The sequence below is a fragment of the Parus major genome, chromosome 15, assembly GCF_001522545.3.
Source record: "Parus major isolate Abel chromosome 15, Parus_major1.1, whole genome shotgun sequence".
Classification (NCBI taxonomy): domain Eukaryota; kingdom Metazoa; phylum Chordata; class Aves; order Passeriformes; family Paridae; genus Parus; species Parus major.
In genome coordinates, this window is record NC_031784.1 from 8,923,585 (window position 1) to 8,941,905 (window position 18,321).

Here is an 18,321-nt window from a genome sequence, read left to right on the forward strand (position 1 = left end):
GCTGCAGGCAGCCAAGTTCTTCAATACCTCATGTTCATGTCTCTCCTTCCTGACCTGCAGATGAAGCCATGGGGAGAAGGTGGGAGTTATGTAGCCGTTTTGCTGAAATTAGAGAATTTTATGGGGGAAATGTACAAAATACATCACACAGTATATCCCTTATTACTGATTGTGATATTGAATAGTCTTTCTCTTGAGCTGTCTTCACACTTTTCTTTTTTGGTTACTGCTGTCAAAACAGAAATCTGCATACTGAGTATGAAAACAGAAGTTTCTGTTGAGAAGCTTCAGCTGGAGCTGTGGGAACTGCAGCTGAGACAGTGTGTGGGGTGTGTGTATGTGTATGCACACACTCGCCTCCCAGGAGTTATTAGAGCCTCTTGAGCCAAAAGATCCCTCCTTTCTCGTTATCCCAGCTCTCCTGTTTGTGAAGATCTCTACCGAATTAGATGGAGGGATTGATACATGGTACAGCTAGGAGAAAGAAAGAAGGAATAGGGGGGGCCATTCCTCTTTGGAATTTGCATACAATTTCCATACCAGCTGTGGAACAATAGTGGGCACTCCTGCCGTGGGATGCAAATTTCAGCAAAAATACTTGAATAATAATTAGCAGTGAAAAAATTCAATAACTGACATTTAAATTGTCCTTTTCGACCTCCAGGATTAAAAACAATAGAGATAAATGAGGATGGTTCTTCCCTGTCAGAAATACAGAGTACAATTTTGCTTGGTTGAGATTTCAAACAGATGATTGCATGCAGTGTTTTAAATGTGGAGTTGTGATTAGGAACACAGAGTTGTGACAGGAAGGATCTGTGCTAACTTCCAGATAAACAACAGGGAATACATCCCAGTCTGTGTGCAGCTAGGCAAGCTTCCCACCTTGGCTACTTTAGAGGGAACTTACAGGGAATGAGTTACTCATTTTAATACAGATCTTAGAGAAAATAAAAAAATCAAATTTCCTGATGATTTATGATCTTTGAACTTTATAAAGAAAAGCCATGAAACATGATTGCAATTTTTCCAATTTAACAATCCTTGTTGAAAAATTGCAAATGTGGTTGAAGAGAAGAGGTTTTGAAATCGTTAAAACTCATTCTCTTCCTGTGATCTTGTACTTCACTTCAGCTGATCAACAAACCCATGTTTTGGTGCTTCCTTGGCCCTTTCTTTAGTACCAAATTACTTTTTTATTAAGATGGGTGGAATAAAACCCCTGCCAATTATTCCTTGGACAGTTTACTGTCCTCTCTTTTGGTACCCTTAGTTAGTCAAATCGGACCTTCCTTAGCTGTCTGTTTGGGTTCATATGGTCTGAAATGGCTGTGTGTGTGCTCAGAGAATGTGTCATAGCATCACAGAAGGGAGGACAAATACTGAGTTGGGGTGGTGTGCTCTGATCTCTGTGTAGTAATGCACAAGTGCATCAGCACATACACACACTTTGAGTTTTACTTTGAAACCACTCTCTGTGCTCACTTGTGCCCATGAAGTATGGCTGTCCTTTGAATTTGGCATAGTGATTCCATCATTCCCTATTTTCTTTTCTTTATTAACATTTTTTTTTTTCATTTTATATGTACATGGCTGCCTTATCTCTAAAACCTGGAACTGCTTTTCCTGGGCCAACCTGGTAATTCACAGTAATTCATTCAGGAGCCCTTTTCCTGGTTATCTTGTCTGCTTTTATTCCAGTAATTTAAGCAAGTTACAGAAATTCTTCTCTGTATGATAGGCTGTTAACAAACACTTTTGTGGAAATCAAGATCCCTTGTCCCATGTAACAGTTCTAAATGGGGAAAGCAGGTTTGTATTTCTTATACATGTGCCATTTTTAATTTGCACTATGTATCTGGAACTCCGTGAGCCAGTGAGATTAGTGGGGGATTTGAGGAGCCTGGAACAGTGGCTTCATCTTGCAAGATCAAGTTTTTATTGACCAAAGAGTAAGGGTTATATACCAGTCGTAGCATTTTTTTTAGCACAGTGTAAATCTGTGATCTGAGCCTATGATGTCTGAGGACCTGTTTTTCAGAGCAGCAGTTCCCATTTAAGAGGCAGTGAATCATGGTGCTGCAAGCACTGATAGGTGTAATTTCCCAGAACAGGTTAGCATGAAGAGAACGTGGAAGAGTCCTTAGGTGGCTTCAGTTCTGGTTCAGTAACAGGCAGTTCTCAGGCAGTGATTGAGGCTGCTAAGTGACTCCCACCATCTCTACCCCAAGTAGATGTGGAGCTTAACTCTGTGGGAGTCACACTGAATGTGCTACCAACACATTGTACTTTGACTTGGAGAGCCTTGTGGAGCTCTGTGGAGCCTACATGTAGTAGAAATCTTCACTGACTGCCTCTGATGGATTCCTCCTTGGCTGAGATTTCTGGTCCCAGGCGGTGAGTTTCATTGTTACTTCTTATCTTTATTTTGAGGATTTACAGCATCTAACTCTGTTAGTAACAGAACTGTGTAAATCTGGTGCAGATTTTTATTGTGTTTAGTAAAGTCCATCAGAAACTGATCAGAAGAGTGGAGATTAATAGGTATTCAATAGCTAGTTGGTAGCTAGATAAGGTAAATGCACTCCAAGTACTTTGCAAGTATTTTAACTGCATTTGGGTAATTTTTAATATAAAGGAAACTGTAGTGGTGGGCACACACTAAAAACTTGGTGTTCAAAACATCAGCATCAGTCCCAAATCTCTGTGCAACGGAGCAATTTCAGTGCCTGTATGATGAGAACTAAGAGTGACTTGTGAGCCAGGAAACATGAGCTCTTAACTTGCCTGTGGTCATACAGCACATTGATTTCCCTTCTTGATGTCTCAGTGGTTTCATATGGAATATGGTGCCGAGGACACTTACTTTGCTCTGGGAAGCCCTTCTTGATCTGTACGTCTTTAGCAGTGTTACACCTGCACAGCATGGTCTGTTCTTAACTGCATTGTCTCTGAGCAATAACACAGAAAACGTGGAAGAGTAAAAGGTTTGAAATGTGAACGCATTGAAAATCCTGAAATAAAGTCTTGCTGTGTGGTGGTTAACTGAAACATGGACATTTTGGCACTTAATGGTTTTAACAGGATACTGAAACTATCAATTTCTTACTGTTTCGTTTTTTGAAAGTGTGACAGTTGTAGTCCATTTCAGGTAAAATTTTAAAATAAATACCTCAGAGGCACCAAATAAACCAATTTTCTTGCTTTAAACTCCACTCTTGATTCTCATATAATGTGAACCACATGCAGTTGCTGACGTGTGAGTGCATATTATGTGTTCCTGTATGAGTCTGGAGCTAGTGCATTTTAAAATTACATATGAAGAATGCTGAGCTTACGTGAACAGGAGAGGCCTTTATGGCTTTGAACTCACGTTCTGAAGTGAGCCATGCAGGTAAGATTGAAGGTTTGAGCAATAGTTTGCTGCTATTCAACTCACACTTTTGGTGGATGATACAGTGATCTTCTTCTACAGCTCTTTAAACTGAAGCAAGATTCAAATGAAGACATTTTGCATTAAGATAAAATCATGAAACAGAATATAGAACCTGTAATTGCTACAGAGTATTTGCTCGTTTGGTGAAAATGTTGTTTTCTGCAAGCATTTTAAGGTGCTACTTTGGCAAACCAAAAACAATTACTGGTGTGCCTGATTACGTGTGTGAGCCAAGGATGACATTAAAGAAATAGTGCACAGGACTTGGACAACAGGATTTCTTTACTTCTTGTACTCTCCTCTACAATTTAAAGTGCTAGACCAAACTTTACTAGGATCAAAGTTCAAGCAGTTTTGCATGAACTACAGGGTAAGTTTCAGTCCTTCCACCGCTGCTGGAAGTTCCCTCTCGTTTGCTGATGTGAACCAAACCAACATGCTGGCATTTCTGTAGTTCATGGGTTTCATCTGCAGATCTGGGGAGAAGTGTATTTGCAGGATTAAAGTGGGTTTAAGGAGTTGAATAGCTAATTCAGCTAAATAGTTGAGAGGCTAGAGGAAAATCAATAAATAGGGAAGGTACTGATACTGTAATCACTATTTTAGTTAAATACTCAGGGAAAGGCCATATGGGAGCAGGAGCTGAAGTGCACATACCTGAATTGTCTGGGGAAGGGTTGTATGGAAACTCCAGTGTCAGGTCTTGGGATTGAGTGCATGGACACAGCTGCCTGCACTATTCCTTCTTCCAGTCAAAGATCAGGTCTAAAATGGTGCAAGTACTTAGTGTCCCTTATCCCATGAAATACCATCTTTGCTCAATTACTGGAAAGTCACCCTCCCACAGGGAGCTACAAAGCTGTAATGGAGTTGAACACAAACATTTGTTTTGTTTAAAAACCCTGGTGTAACATTGCTGTGCAACTTTGGATATGTCAGTTCCAGTAAATGCTCTGAGCCTGAGACTAACAGTGCAGAAAGCGTTGGGAGAACCCGTTGTGGAAGCGAGGTTTACCAACCTCTCCAATGTTTCGTGCTGGCTTCAGTGATCTCTGTAGCTCCCTGCTTCTATGAAGGCTTCCAGCTTTCTGCTTGTGACATCTCTCCTGATGTGCTCAGACAGAGGGAATATGCAAAAGGACGGCTACGGCTCTGTGCTCAGGAGATGTCATCTCCGATGGATGTCAGGCAGAGGAGCAGCAATTAAGGCTCCAGCCGACTCTGCTCAAGCTCCAGGCACACTGGGAGAGGAGAAGAGAGGAAAAGAAGTAAGGGAAAAGTAAGATTGTGGGAAAAGGGGGAGAGAAGGGGAAGAAAGGGAAACTGCAGTGTGGAAGAATGGGTATTAAGAGCAGCATGGGACAAAATATGAGGAAAAACCATGAAACTGTCTTGGAATAATGAAAAGAGGGGGAACAGGAAGGAAATAAAGGAATGAACATGTTACTTTGGGAGGTGAAAGAAAGAGGAGGTGGCAGAACAAGACAAATGGCAAGGAAAACCATGAAAGCAGGGTGATGAGGGCAACTTGAGTGCTTTTAGCTACTTGCTGCTGGTGGCAAAAGAAGCCCATTGTCCCAATCCACCAACTGTGCTGCTGGATAATCTCTTTATTCCTGATTTACAGTGAGCTACCAATGTAAATCAGCTGCTGTTTTACAGTTGTGTGTCAGTGGGGAGAACCACTGAATTACTTTTGAAAACAGCTCATCAGATGCATCCAAAACCCCAGTTTGACAGTGCTCAGAATTAATACTTAAAATTAAGATTTGGAACAGCAAGCTAAGCAACTTGTATCTCACCCACTGTGCCATGAAAAAGATTTGTTACTAGAAGAGATGAAGGTATCAGCCCCTTGGGAAACTAAACTACTCGAAGATTTTGAAATTACAGCTGAATTAGGAGTTGAATGTTCTTTATGAACCCCAAATGTTTTCATAATAAAATTACTAGATCTTTTCTATATTTTCAATTTTCTTGTTTGAATACAAAGATGTTTCCATCTCTTTCAACTGTTCAGTCTCTTACTTTGGGGTTCTCTTTCTTGTTCCCTGCTGCTTGGCATCATCATGACTTTCTCTTTTCTAGTAACTCTTATTATCTGGGGTCTTCTATTTTGTTTCTGTTTTGAAATACTGTGCTGGAGCTGAGCATCCATTTTTTGTCTTCACCTGTTTTTAAATACATTATTACTCTCTTGAGGAATCCAGTGTCCTTGTCCCATAATCCTACTTTGGTAGCTTGTCTAGGAATGGGTAAAAGCTCCTGAGTGGTGACTATCATGAGCAATAGAATCATAGAGTTGTTTAGATTGGAAAAAATTTTAAGATCATCAGCATCACTGGTTCACTCTTTCTTTGCTCATTCTGAATTCCTGACTGGTTAAAAGAAACCAACTTCTCAAAAACTTTCCAGAGCCTCTTGGTGCACCAGTTATTAAACCTTGAAATACAATTTGGAACATAAACTATGATGGGATTATTAAATCTACAAGGTTTAGCTGCAAAGAGCCAGGCTGTTGCCAAAGCTCCATGCTTTAGCTTATTAATAGTTACTAAATTGGGGTGAGAGCTGGCAGAGGGCAAGTGGAGAGCGAGCTGGAGAGAAGCACAACCCTTATGCATTCAGTATCCTTTGCTGTATTTTATTTTCCCCATCTGGATTTCCCCTGCCGAGCAGCAAGCGGGCGCTCAGATGCGCGCGCGGTGCCAGACAGCTGAGTAGGCGCGGGGAGTCAGCCCAGTGACGTTTGGCATCGCTTGGCCTCTTTGTGCCAGTGGTTTAGTGCCAAGAGTAATTGTGATTTACACCCGCTGCCCCTTTGGTGGCAAAATGGTTTTGATTAAGTGCATACCACATTTATTAAGTCTTGCACAACCCAGCGCAGGGTCTTGGCTGGGATGCCGTAAAAGGCAGTGAGATTTACACATCTCACTGCAGGATTCATTTAATCTCTTGGGGATTTACTGACCTTCAATTAGAACTGTTAAGTACTGTTTACTTGGTACCTAAATCATGTAAGGCCCAGCTAGAGTTTCTTTTTTTGTTTTCATTAGTAATGTTGTGATTAAATGTGGGAAGAGAAGGGAAAGGACCCAAATACTATTTGACCAGTGAACACATGCTCTAAAGAGAAAGACTTTGAGAGTTTTAAATCAAAATACTGAACTGAACTGAACTGAACTAACCCATTTTTCCTTAATGATCTCTCATCTGAGGCCATTGGTTCAACTGAAAGACAAGAAGTGACTTTATGGGAGTTGTGTACATACTGAAGGACACCTTCCTCTCTTTCTTCCCATACAATTAATCCACTGTCTGTGGATTTAATGGATGAATAATTTTTAAATTCAGAGAACTTCCAAATAGATGTTGAAAGAACTTCTCAGCTTGGTTGTGAAAATGTATCTGCTTCATTGCCTAAAGTCACTGAAGTTATCTGTGATGAACTTACTTCTCGTATTGGGAAGCAGCTGTATTGGGAGGCAAGATTGTTCTTACTCTAAGTTCCTTCAATATTATCCAAACCACTCCAGAAAGTCTCTGTGGTTCTAGAGAAAAGATCTGTTCTTTTTCACCAAATACATAGAATTTAGAGATGGCATAGCATGTTAAAAGTGAAAATTAGGTCTAAGCCTACATTACAGAGCAAAAAATATTTTAGATCCAGGTTACCACTGAGCAATGTGTCATTCCAGCTGGATAACATCACAGTCAGGAAGGAAGGGAAAAGATTTTGTATTTGTGAATGGAGCTCTGGTTAAAGATGGGATTTTTTGTAATAAAAAAGTCTCCTCTTTGTAAATAGCTTCTGGTTTTCAAGAGCATGGTATTTTTAATATTTGGCTGGAAAATGCTGGCAGATTATGAGCATCTAGGTGTGAATTATCAATGTTCAGAAGTGAACTAATTTGGTCTAATCTTTGTTGGGCAGGTTGATAATTTGGGATCTTCTCTGCACCCTGATTAGATGAACACATACAGCAGCACCGAGGACCTGTTTGCTGGGATGAAAGTGGAGTTTGACAACCTGAAAATTCCTTTTCCACAAGTATTCTCTAAATGTTTCTTTAGAACTTGGCTGCTTCTGGGATTTTTCCTGCCAAGAAACTGGTCGGCTGGAGTACTCATGGAAAGTGAACCCCAAAGGAACCATGAGCGCAGGCAAAATGAGTTCATGTGTTGGAGAGCCAGAGAGAATGTCAAGCATTCACTCAGCTCTCATTAGTGGCTTGGGCTTCTTGCTTCCTCCTGACTATTCAAATTAATAACCCAGCTCTCCATCCTTGTGCTTTCTCTGGCATTATGTCAAGAATAGGGGAATGAGGTGTGGAGCGGTTCAAGGAAACAGCCAAATGGTACGTGGCCTTTTAATTCAAGGTGTAGAAAATTCCCCTGAATTTTCTACTAACCTAAATCAAAAATTGAACTCACATTTCCTGTCACAACCAGAGCTATATAGCATCTGATCTGGAGCACTTGGAGATAACTTACAGTTTCTGGTCATTGAGCTAAGTCAAATGAAAGCCCACTTGTTTTTAAGGTGCATCAGTTTACCTATGTGTGAATTTTGGATTCACATTTACACAATCTCATCTGGGTAATGACAGTTTAGGGCATATGCACACTCAGTGGCAAATAATGAATGAAAGGAAAAGGTAGTTTAAAATGTTTTCCATATTGGTGGCATTAGACAGCCTAAGGCCTAATCAAAAGGCAAAGAAGGGAGGAGAAGAAAGTCTCAAAAGGCCATGTTTTTCACCTTACTCTATAGTTATAAAAAGTATGTTTTTTTGTTATAACAGTATCATCTCTTCATGTTCTGTTGGCTTTCTTGGTTGGGTAAACATGGAATTGTTCCTCTTAGAGCTCTGGTTTTACTGAACTTCCTCAAACTTGGGGCTACATTTGCAAGTGCCATTATGTAAACAAGTAGAAAGTGCCAGCTTATGAAAGATTGTGGTGGTGAACAACAGGCTGCTGTCAGGTGTATAATACTGGGAATTGTCCTCTTGGAATACAATGTAACTGGAAGTGAAGCATGTCCAAGAGCCCAGCAGTTCTGAGTACTTTGGGTGCCTCATTTACAATGTCCCAACTGAGAAGTTTTACATGGTTTGGTTTGCATGTTTTTGCTGTCCAGGAATACCCAGTGCCATGACTCTCGTGATTTTGTTTTTAAACTAGGACCTTTAAATGCCTGTTGGGGGTTGAGTGTCCTTCCTTTTGTTCCTTCTCACCTATGGAATTCTTTGCCCATTAGTTGGGGGGAAAACCTGATGGCTGGTTGGTACTTTTTGGGTGTTTGAGAAACACCCCAGAAGAGTTTGGCTGGGCCCTGGGGGGAAAGAGGGAGAGCAGAGGCAGCTGAGGGGGCTGGCTGGTTTCTTGGGCTCGAGAGCAAGACACTCTCTGTCGGAGCTGTTGTGGTTTGGAGAAGGGAATTCATCATCACCCAGACTGAGCTGCTTCTGCTTCTTCTTTCTTCTTCCTTTGTGGGCCTCACACCCCCTGTCCTGCTGGGACACCAGCAGCAGAGCTGCTGATACACCTCAGCCACCAGCCCAGGATCTCTGCTCATTCCTGCTGTTCCCACCGGCTGTTCTGCCGAGTCAGGCAGGAACACCAGGACTGACTGCCCAAGGGGGTTTGTGAAGCCAAGCCTCTCCTCCATCCTTTCCCATCTTGGCCAAGAAGGCTGTCATGAAATCCTTGGTTCTGTTTTGTTGTTAATGCTGTAGTTATTGTTTGTTTGCCTTGTTGTACATACTAGTGAAGAGCTGTTATTCCTAAACCCAGACCTCTGCCTAAGAGCCCCTTGCTTTCAAAATTACAGTAATTCTGAGGGAGGGTGTTTACATTTTCATTCCAAGGGAGGCTCCTGCCCTCCCTAGCAGACACATGTCTTCTAAACTGGGGCAGTGCCCAACTTGCAGGTCCACAGGGTCTTTCTGGAGTTTTAGATCCAGCACAGTCTTAATGCACAAATAATAGTGATTTTTGACCAAGCTTCAAACTGTCTCTGGATCCATAATGGGCGAGGACCAATGCCCAAGTCCAGCTTGGTTTGAATACTTGAGGTGCTTGTGGCTGGCTGTTTTGTTGTATCAATCCTAGGCTTGAAGAAAGGTGGATGGAGGTGGCTGCACTCTTGGTGAAGGTAACAAAATTGTTAATACAAGCTTGGGGGTAGCTGACAAAGCCACAGTGAGAGTGTGGCAGTGATTTCAACAACCGTGTTTCTTTACACACTCCAGCAAAAGGCAAGGTATGTGAGAGGGCCCTGTCCTGCTGGGAGGAGGTGAGCACACCCACCCCAGATGACAGCAGGGCCCTTGGTCCTCTGGTGGCTCCTTGAGATCTGCCAGGCAGTTCTACAGCCCCCAGAAAGCTGCTGCTCTTGATGAATAGGAGGTGCTAATCTCCTTCTTCCTAAGAGACCTCTTTGTCCAGAAGTGTTGGGAGTTAATTGGCTTGTTCACACTTTCTCCCGCAGACTCTGACTTCTAACACTTCCTCCACACCCCACCCCCAGCCTTTGGTTCTCGGTGTCAACAGGGCTGGAAGTGTTTTAATTCCTTTACAGACAGTCCTCCTCCACACCAACTGCATGACTAGGTGAACTGCTGGGGTTGGCATGCTGGGAGCTGTTAATCCAAAAAGGCGATTTACTTTTTTTTTTTTTGTCTGGAAGGATTTAGTCCATTGCACTTGAACTCTAGCAGAGACTGAAGCATTTTCTCTGACCAAACCATTAATTCTTGACTAGGGTTGGAACAAAAAAATTACCTTGTAATAATCCACTTTTTATTTCCTTACCCTTGCTCAAATCTATTATATCCTGACTTGTCTTTACATGTAACAACTGTAACAGCACCCACTGGTCCCAGTGTGTTGTAGGTGTTTGCACAGTGCTCACTGTATGGTGCACTCAAACTTTTGTGGTGCCACTGAACAATACAGACCAGTAGCAAAACCTCCAAGTTGCTGATGCAGGAAATCAGGGGGAAATAAGAAATTAAACACCAGTTTAATTACCAGTGTGAGCTTAGACAAAACCTGTTAAATTTCTGATGCATTTTGTTTGGATAACATATTCTCTGTCTTCCATTTTCCACTTGAGCAGCATCAATCACCTTAGGGATTGTGACAGTGTGAGCAGGTGCTGCTGGAAGGTCTTTACAGGTAGGAATGAAATGGAAGGGGGGGTTGTGGTCAGACTGATATTGAGAAGAAAAGAAGTAAGATAAGAAGGCTATGGAAAGTAAGATGGGGAGGAGATGGGGCCAGAGAACAACCAGGGGATTTGTTTGGGGAGAGGAGCCTATGTACATGTGGCAGATACAGTCATTAGGTACATACAGTCATTAAGGGGCAGAAGGAGAACTAAACACCAGATAGCCATGAGTGCTGCTCAGAGCTGCTGAGAAGGGAACATTCACTAATTACGCCAGAGGCCTTGGGTGCCTGGGAAGGCTGTTCCAACACACTGACAGTGTGTCCATTGTGTAGTACGCACTCCCTGGGTATGGGAGGCACCACCCTGCCAGTCCTAGAGCTGAGAACTGGGACCGTGGAACAGCCTCTGCAAAGTCTGTGTCACTCTAAAATCATTGTTCCAAAGAAAGTACAGGGTTGCTTTTTCTTTTTGTTTTGGATACTTGAGTCATAGCCAACAAATAGAAAACTCATTCCGTGGTTATCTGAAAGACGATGTCACATACAATAGCAATTAGAAATATTTCCAAAATTAAACCTCCAAAGGAGGAAGCGAATTACAATGCAAGCAACCTTTGACCCTGGAGAATCATAATGGCTTCCTGGATTTGGAGTTATTATGAGCTGAAGCTAGAGAGGTACTGCTGCTGCATCATAAGAAGTGTTAAAATTAGAACACAATGTGGTAACCTTGGGTGTGTCTTTCTGATCTGAAATCTCCTCCCACCCACACCTCTGTTTAATAATGATGTATTTTGAAAAGCTTGTGTCTGGCTGCCTTAATGTCTCGGCATTTGCTCTGCGTACATCAGCTTTGGTGGTTATCACTCTGCCAGACTGTGGGCCACAATCCAAAAAAGTACAAAACTACTTGTTTACCCCTAAGTATGGGAACAAGGCCACAGAGTAAAGACAGCTACTATGCTGGGAGCCAAGGAAATCAGATGCATGTGCACCTAACTTCTCCATCTCTAAAAAAACTTCTTCTCAATTTTGGCTTTGTTTATTTTTGACATCTTAATTTACTTTCTGGACCTAGACCTGCATGCTCATCCCTTTGGGAAACAGGGATTTTGTTGTTTTATACACCCCCAGCATAGGTTTATTATTCCAACAACAGCAGTACCCAGAGGGGGATGGTCTCATTGTACCAGGCTTTGTGCAAACACATAATAAAAGACAACTCTGGCCTAAAAAGAAAAAAAAAAAAAAAATACAGTCTAAACAGAAGAGGCAGACAGTAGGTTTTTCTTGGGGAGAGTGACAGAGAGATAAGCTGGCCTAGGAAATGTTAGGACATTTAAAATCTTTTCCTGTTCTCTCTCACACAAGAAAGAACATTATATTTGGCTACATCCACAAATCCAGATTTAAAAATAGCTGGGTTCCTTCCTGGCTGAGGAAAAAAGACTGAAATGAGTCAAATTTATTAGCCTCCTAGCAAGCTTGCATTGAATTTTTCTTGTTGGGACTCCCCCAAGTAATTGTGTTTTTACAAACAAGTTGGTTGAGGAAGAGTTTCATGGGCAAATACCTTGATTTATGCATGGACATGCAGGAGAAAAACAAGTCCAATGTTTGTGCGAGTGAATTCCAGCCACACAAATGTTTGAGAAGTGAAGCCAAGGGGGCAGAATTGTCATTAGAGTGATTTGGGAGCTGGATTTAGTTGAAGGGCAACATTTTAAAAGCACCTAAGTGACACAGGAGCCTCAGGGCAAGTCTTCAGCAGATGGGGCTTGTTAGGGGGAATGCGGTATCCTGCTCTGCGGGATCCCGGCACCCAGGCAGGGCCGGCTTGGGGGGGATTTAGCAGCTTAGGGACCTCCGCCCTGGGAGCCGCACTGCAGTATTGACTTTCACGTATACGATTTTTAAAGGTGATTTAGGCGTGAGCACTGGATTTACAAATGTATTAAGGTGCCGATCTTCCACTGAAGGCAGCGAAAGCTGGAAGCTTTAAATGCCTTTTTGGAGGGTCTGAGCCTCGGGGCCAGATTTACAGAGCTGTGTAGATATCTGAAATGCCTGGTGATCTTTACAAAAGCACCAAATGAGTTAGACCTGTCTCCTCTTGACTTCAAAGTGACTGACTAGTAGAGATAAGAAGGTTGGTCCAAGATCTGAGTCTCAAGTTGCCTCTATGTCTTTGTGGAGATGATCTTTAGGAGAGCACATCTTACCTTGAAGCCTAGCTCAGTCTCACTGAAGGTCAGAGTGTTGTGGGTATTTCTGAAAATGCTACGTTGCCAAAATTAAGTAAACAGAAGGGGGTTGTTGCAGTGAAACTATTGACCTGCTTGACATCCAGTGTGCTCTACATATGCTTTACTTTTGTTATGCAAATGTAAGAGAGGAAAATGGGATTCCAGCATAACCCCATTACCCCTTGGAGTATGGGGTATTTAGCAGTGATGATCAACACAGAAAAATGGGGAAGAGCAAAACAAACAAGGTGTTTGGGGTGAAAGAGAAAAGGGAGCATCAGCTAATGGAGTAAGGGAAAGGAAAAAAGGGTAAATGTCCAGCACAAATGGACTTCTGTGCCAGAGTTGCTGAAATAATTTGTTCAAGACACTCCTCATCTTTGCTTGTAACTGAAGGCTCTGAGGACAAGGGAGAATGTGCCTCATGTTTTTAAAGCTCTGTAAGAAGCTCCAGGTCTCTGCTACTGGGTGTGGACCTTTTTTACCCTCTGACAGTGCCTGGATTTATTATGCAACAAGGAGAGCACCAGCACCAAGTCATGCAAGCAGCCAAACCACTGAGGTTTTTTCTCCCCATTGCTGCCGCCATCACAGTCACAGCTGGTCTTGAAGGCTCCTCTGCTATTCTGAAAGGGTATTAACAAGAGAATGCACTTGCTTTTCTGCTTGGCAGAAGGGGAAAAGAAAGTAAGATTTTTAACAGATATTCTTCATGTTCAGTTGTAAAGATTTAGTTCTTTGTCCTACCCCTGTGGCATGGCTATCTTAGATCTGATTGCTAGAGAACTGTTGCAACAGATACTCACCTAGTCTGGAAAATCCTTTCTCCTGATAGGGCTGCTGAGGAATTAAACCACGACAAAGATCCATGGTCATGTTGCATAGAATATTCCATCGTGCAGGAAAGTGGTGACAAGAGCTTGTTTAAACAGAAATGGATGTGGGTAAGATTTAGGTTGGTCTCCTCCCTTAAGAAGTGCCTGTGAGGGGGGACAGTTTGAGCAGAGTAGCCCCAAAGCTCCCTTGGCCTCGACAGCATGGTCAGAAGCAGTCAGGGCAGGGAGGAGGGAAGGCACGTCCCTGCTGCCCCTCTGGAGCCATGGTGATGTGACAGCCCCGTTCTGAGCCGTGACTGTCCGGTGACACCACAGCGGCCCCGACAGCTCTGGGTGCTGCGGGCGTGTCCCGCCTGCCCGGGGGCTGAGAGCAGAGCGGCAGAGGCAGCTGCCTGCAGTGGTTTCCCTACACATCCTGCTCTTTTCCGTGCCAGCCAGGGCGTCTGAGTGAATAAGCACAGCAGACAGGGGCTGAGTGGCAGCTGCCAGTCATGTTGGCTGCAGGGTCTTCAGAGGGAAGGCAAACAACCCCTTTGTGTCCGTGTGTTTCCCCCTCCCATATCCCAGCTAGAGAGCCACCCCCAGGGTTTGCTCCTCATGCCAGCAGCCACTGGGTACATTCTTTTCAAGTCCCTTCTCAACACAGACCTGTTTTGCTTCTGTTTCCCACTTTAACTGCTTGCTGCAATGTCCATATAATTATTTCTCAGTTGAGTCTTGAAAAACTCCTCCTTGCAAGTGCTCGCAGGCTCATTTCCACACAATAAGGGCAGTTAGCAATTTCTTTCCATCCCCATCTGCTACCTGCCTGCCCTGGGGGACTCACTGAATAGCAAGAGACTGGCAGAACTCTCATCTGTTGGATGCTTCTGACAATTTCTATTAAGGAAAGCTGAGAGCATATCAATTAAATAAATATATTATATAGACATAGGCAGCCTTTAGGATTTGCTTCTATTTTCTGCAGTACTCCTTGATGTCATGCCTTAAAGACATCTTACCTCTGGTAGCAGCAGCTGCCAGCAGGATCATGGTTTTGGGTCAAGAGAGCCTCAGCTCCTGTGAGAGAATGAGCAGAGCTGAAGGAAGAAGGAAAGTGGCAGAGAAAGATCCCCCTTGGCTACTGGGTAACAGATATTGGCTCGGACTTGGGAAACAGCAGAGAGGAACCAGGCTAAATTTAAACAGATAAAGAGGCAGATAAAAGGAAACCAAACAAAGCGTTAAGGTTTCTGAAGCTAAAAATCGGGGCAGTCTGCAGCAACCCAAAGCATTTCCTCGTCATTTCCAAGCAAGCTGGATAAAGCACCAGAGAATGTGCACTCTGGGCTGCCCTTATGGGCTCTGCTGGCCAGTGGAAGTCAGGGAGACATGGGGAAGCTTTGGGCAGATTCTTGCGTATTCTAGAGGGGGCATGAACTTGGTAGCTTGAAGCACTCAATCGTGACAGTAGGCAGGGGATTGAATTGGTAAATCTGTCGATCTCGGCTCTTAAGAGAAGCCTGGCTGAGCTCCTCTTTTGAATTGCAAAAGTCAGCTAATGGTGTGATGGGAAGGCCTGGGATGTGGCACAAGGAGACAGACGTACATGCTGAGGTGAGTGCTGACTGAGGATGGATGAAAGCGGACAACACTGAAATACCACGGGCTGGAATTGCAGTTGTTTAGCTCAGATCAGGCATCTGATATCTTTGAAAATCATCCCATCAAGGCGGAGCCTCTGTAAATAGCACCACTTGATGTCTTAGGCTAATTCTGCAATCTTTGAGTCTGGAAGGATGAGGCAACAACTTCTGATAAGCCTGACTCCTTGGAGGTCTTGTCAGCTCACTCAGAGACTTGCAGGATTGGCACATCAGGAGGTTTTTCTTCTGTAGCTGCCAACAATAAGGAATCATGTAGGCTCTTTTCCATCCTGGTTAGTTAACTCCTGGAGAACTTTGCAGAGTTCAGTCTGTGACATCACCAGGTGTGGTGGTGTGGCCAAACTACCACACCTGGTCACTGTGAAAGAAGATGGGGAAGGTTTTGCTTGAAGGCTCTGGAAGGCACTTTTAGAAGCATCCTTATTCTGCTCAGTAAGAAGGCCCCTTTTTCTGCTCAGTAAGAATGCCCCTTTTTCCTTCCCTGAAGAAGCAGCTCCTGCTCTCTTAGTTTCTGATGGAAGCAAAGGCATGAACAGGAACGGGGGTCCTGTGTGGGGAGCCCAGACCTCAGGCTCCTATCTGATCGTTGCTGGGCCGGAAGTAAAGATACTTATCTGACATTTGCAATTCAAAAGCTGTGTCATTCCATAGCCCTCTCCTTTTGGCCTTTCAGGTACCAGAGGCAGGTATTGCCTTTCCCCCAAGCAGCTGACCCTGGGCTCTGACTGCTTGTGTTGGCTGTGGACCTGCCCCTACAGTATTGCAGCCCTGCTGACCTCAGGGCTGGGATGCACAAATGTGCTCCAGCTCTTAGAACAGTCCTGATTCAAATAGCACACTGCTGGTTGGGATGGAGTAAAACATAGGGAACTATCGTTTAAGAACACTAGATATTGGATTTTCTTGATGCTCTGTATCAGCTACCTCATCCTTTGTGAATACAGAAGGGATAGATATGGCCTGATTCATTGTCCTGTGTGGATCAGAGAAGGTATCTGAAAGCTTTCTGCACATTTATGTTTCACCAAAGTATTTATAAAGATGGGTGTTTATTGCCTCATATTTTGAGGTTTATCTTTCTAGATGTGGCAGACAGGCTTATTCAGAGGCAGATTCACAGTTACTGGAGCCAGCTTCATCTTGTGAGGGAGCAGAAGCTGTGTTTGTGGACAAGAGATGTACTTTCTTGCTTAAAATTCTGCTGAGTTCAAGAAACTGATCTATTGTGGTCAAAGAGAAATGAAAACACTTAAATTGGTGATAGCTGAGCTTTATTAAAGTCTTAATGATTATAAACCTCACAATAATGTGACGATATAGACAGAACTGCACTTGCTCTGTGCCTTAGATCTGTGTCTGAGTTATCCAGATTATTTGTGTGATATCTGAGATCATCACAACATTGGATATATTTTTTCCCTCTGGATGCTGAGTTGTGTCCTATCAGGTGGATGGATTCAGTGATTTTTTTTGTTTTGTTTTGTTTTCTTTTTAGCTGCTCCTGATTTTCCTAAATTTCTTCTAAGGTGTTAAAAAATAGCCCAAACATAACCAACCCAAATGCTTGAATGGATTAGGTAAGAGTCCTAAACAGCGATAGAAGAGAAAATTCATAAAAGTAGTTTTACAGGTTGAATCTTTGCCTTTTGGATCTTAGTTTGTATTGCTCAAGGTGTTACAAAGAAGAGTAAAGAAATTTTTGTCTGACTAAAGCAATAGCAATATCTTTGACTCTTACATGCTTTTTTTTTAAGTAAATACTAAGGCTGGTTTTTTTTTGGATGCAGCTTTATTTAAAGTTGTGGGGAAAGGGAAAGTTGTTCTCCTACTGCCTCTGCAGCTCTATCCCTTTCTCTCCTTCCCCCTCCTTTCCTCTTGGGTTGCTTGCCTTTCATGTCTTTGTTTGACATCTAGGAAAGAATCATGAGGTGCTGAATATTATTAACTTCTAAACACCTAAGAAATCAGTAGGAAATCGCAAACATTTCGGCCCCCTGACAGTCTCCGTAAATGACCTGTCCGAAATCCCTCCCCTTCTGAGATGAAAAGAGGGAGCCAGGCAGAACGAAGGAGAGAATGGGGAGAGCCAGGGAGTGAGAGGGATACACAAAATAAATGAGAAATATGATTAAGTTATTTCCTTGGCTGGGTCCACAGCTGGTTCTGGGTATTTAATAAACAGGTTGACACTCCAGGTTCCCCTCATTAGGTGATCACTAAGGTCTGGGCTGTCATAAATCAAAGAGCCAGGTTATCAAGGCCTGTGATCTTTAACTGTACAGGGGCGCCCAAGTGTCTGCCCCGGTGAGGGCTCAGCAGTGCAAGCTGTAAGGAATTAGCTGCTGCAGCACTTCAGACCGTGCACAGGCACCAGCCCTGGCCCAGGATGGCTGTGGGCTCACACAGCTGCTGTGTCCCCACTCAGCTGGGGCAGGAGCCAAAGGCACTGTGCTGCAAACCTGCCTGAACACACCTCTGCGTCGGGACAGGGAGAGGAGCCATCTCAGCTAGGTGCTCCTGAAAGGGACAGGGACAAGCAGTTCTCTTTATTTCCTTCAGAGAGGAGACACGGCACAGCCCAGTCTGCTGCTGTGCCATTCCAGCACTGTGCTGGCACCACAGAACCTATCTATGACTTATGTGGCTGAGGAGGAGCTCCTGCTCTGCATTGCTGAACTGAACCACCAATGCAGAAGAACGACCACAAAGGCACACTGGTACCATGGCAGCTGCGCCCTGCACTGCCCATTGTAGAGGTAGGGCCTGCACTGCTCCTTTTATACTGCAGGTGAGGCAGAAACTTGATGAAAATTGGGTTGCCTGAAGCTACAGCCTGAGGTCTCATAACAAACCTGGCACATTAACAAGTTCTGTGAACTTGAGTACAGCAGAGCATCAAATCACATAAGTTTGGGCAGTAAATAATACAAGTAAGAGCCAAGTGGACTTCTGGGGAAAAAAAAAAGCCTGTGGTCAAT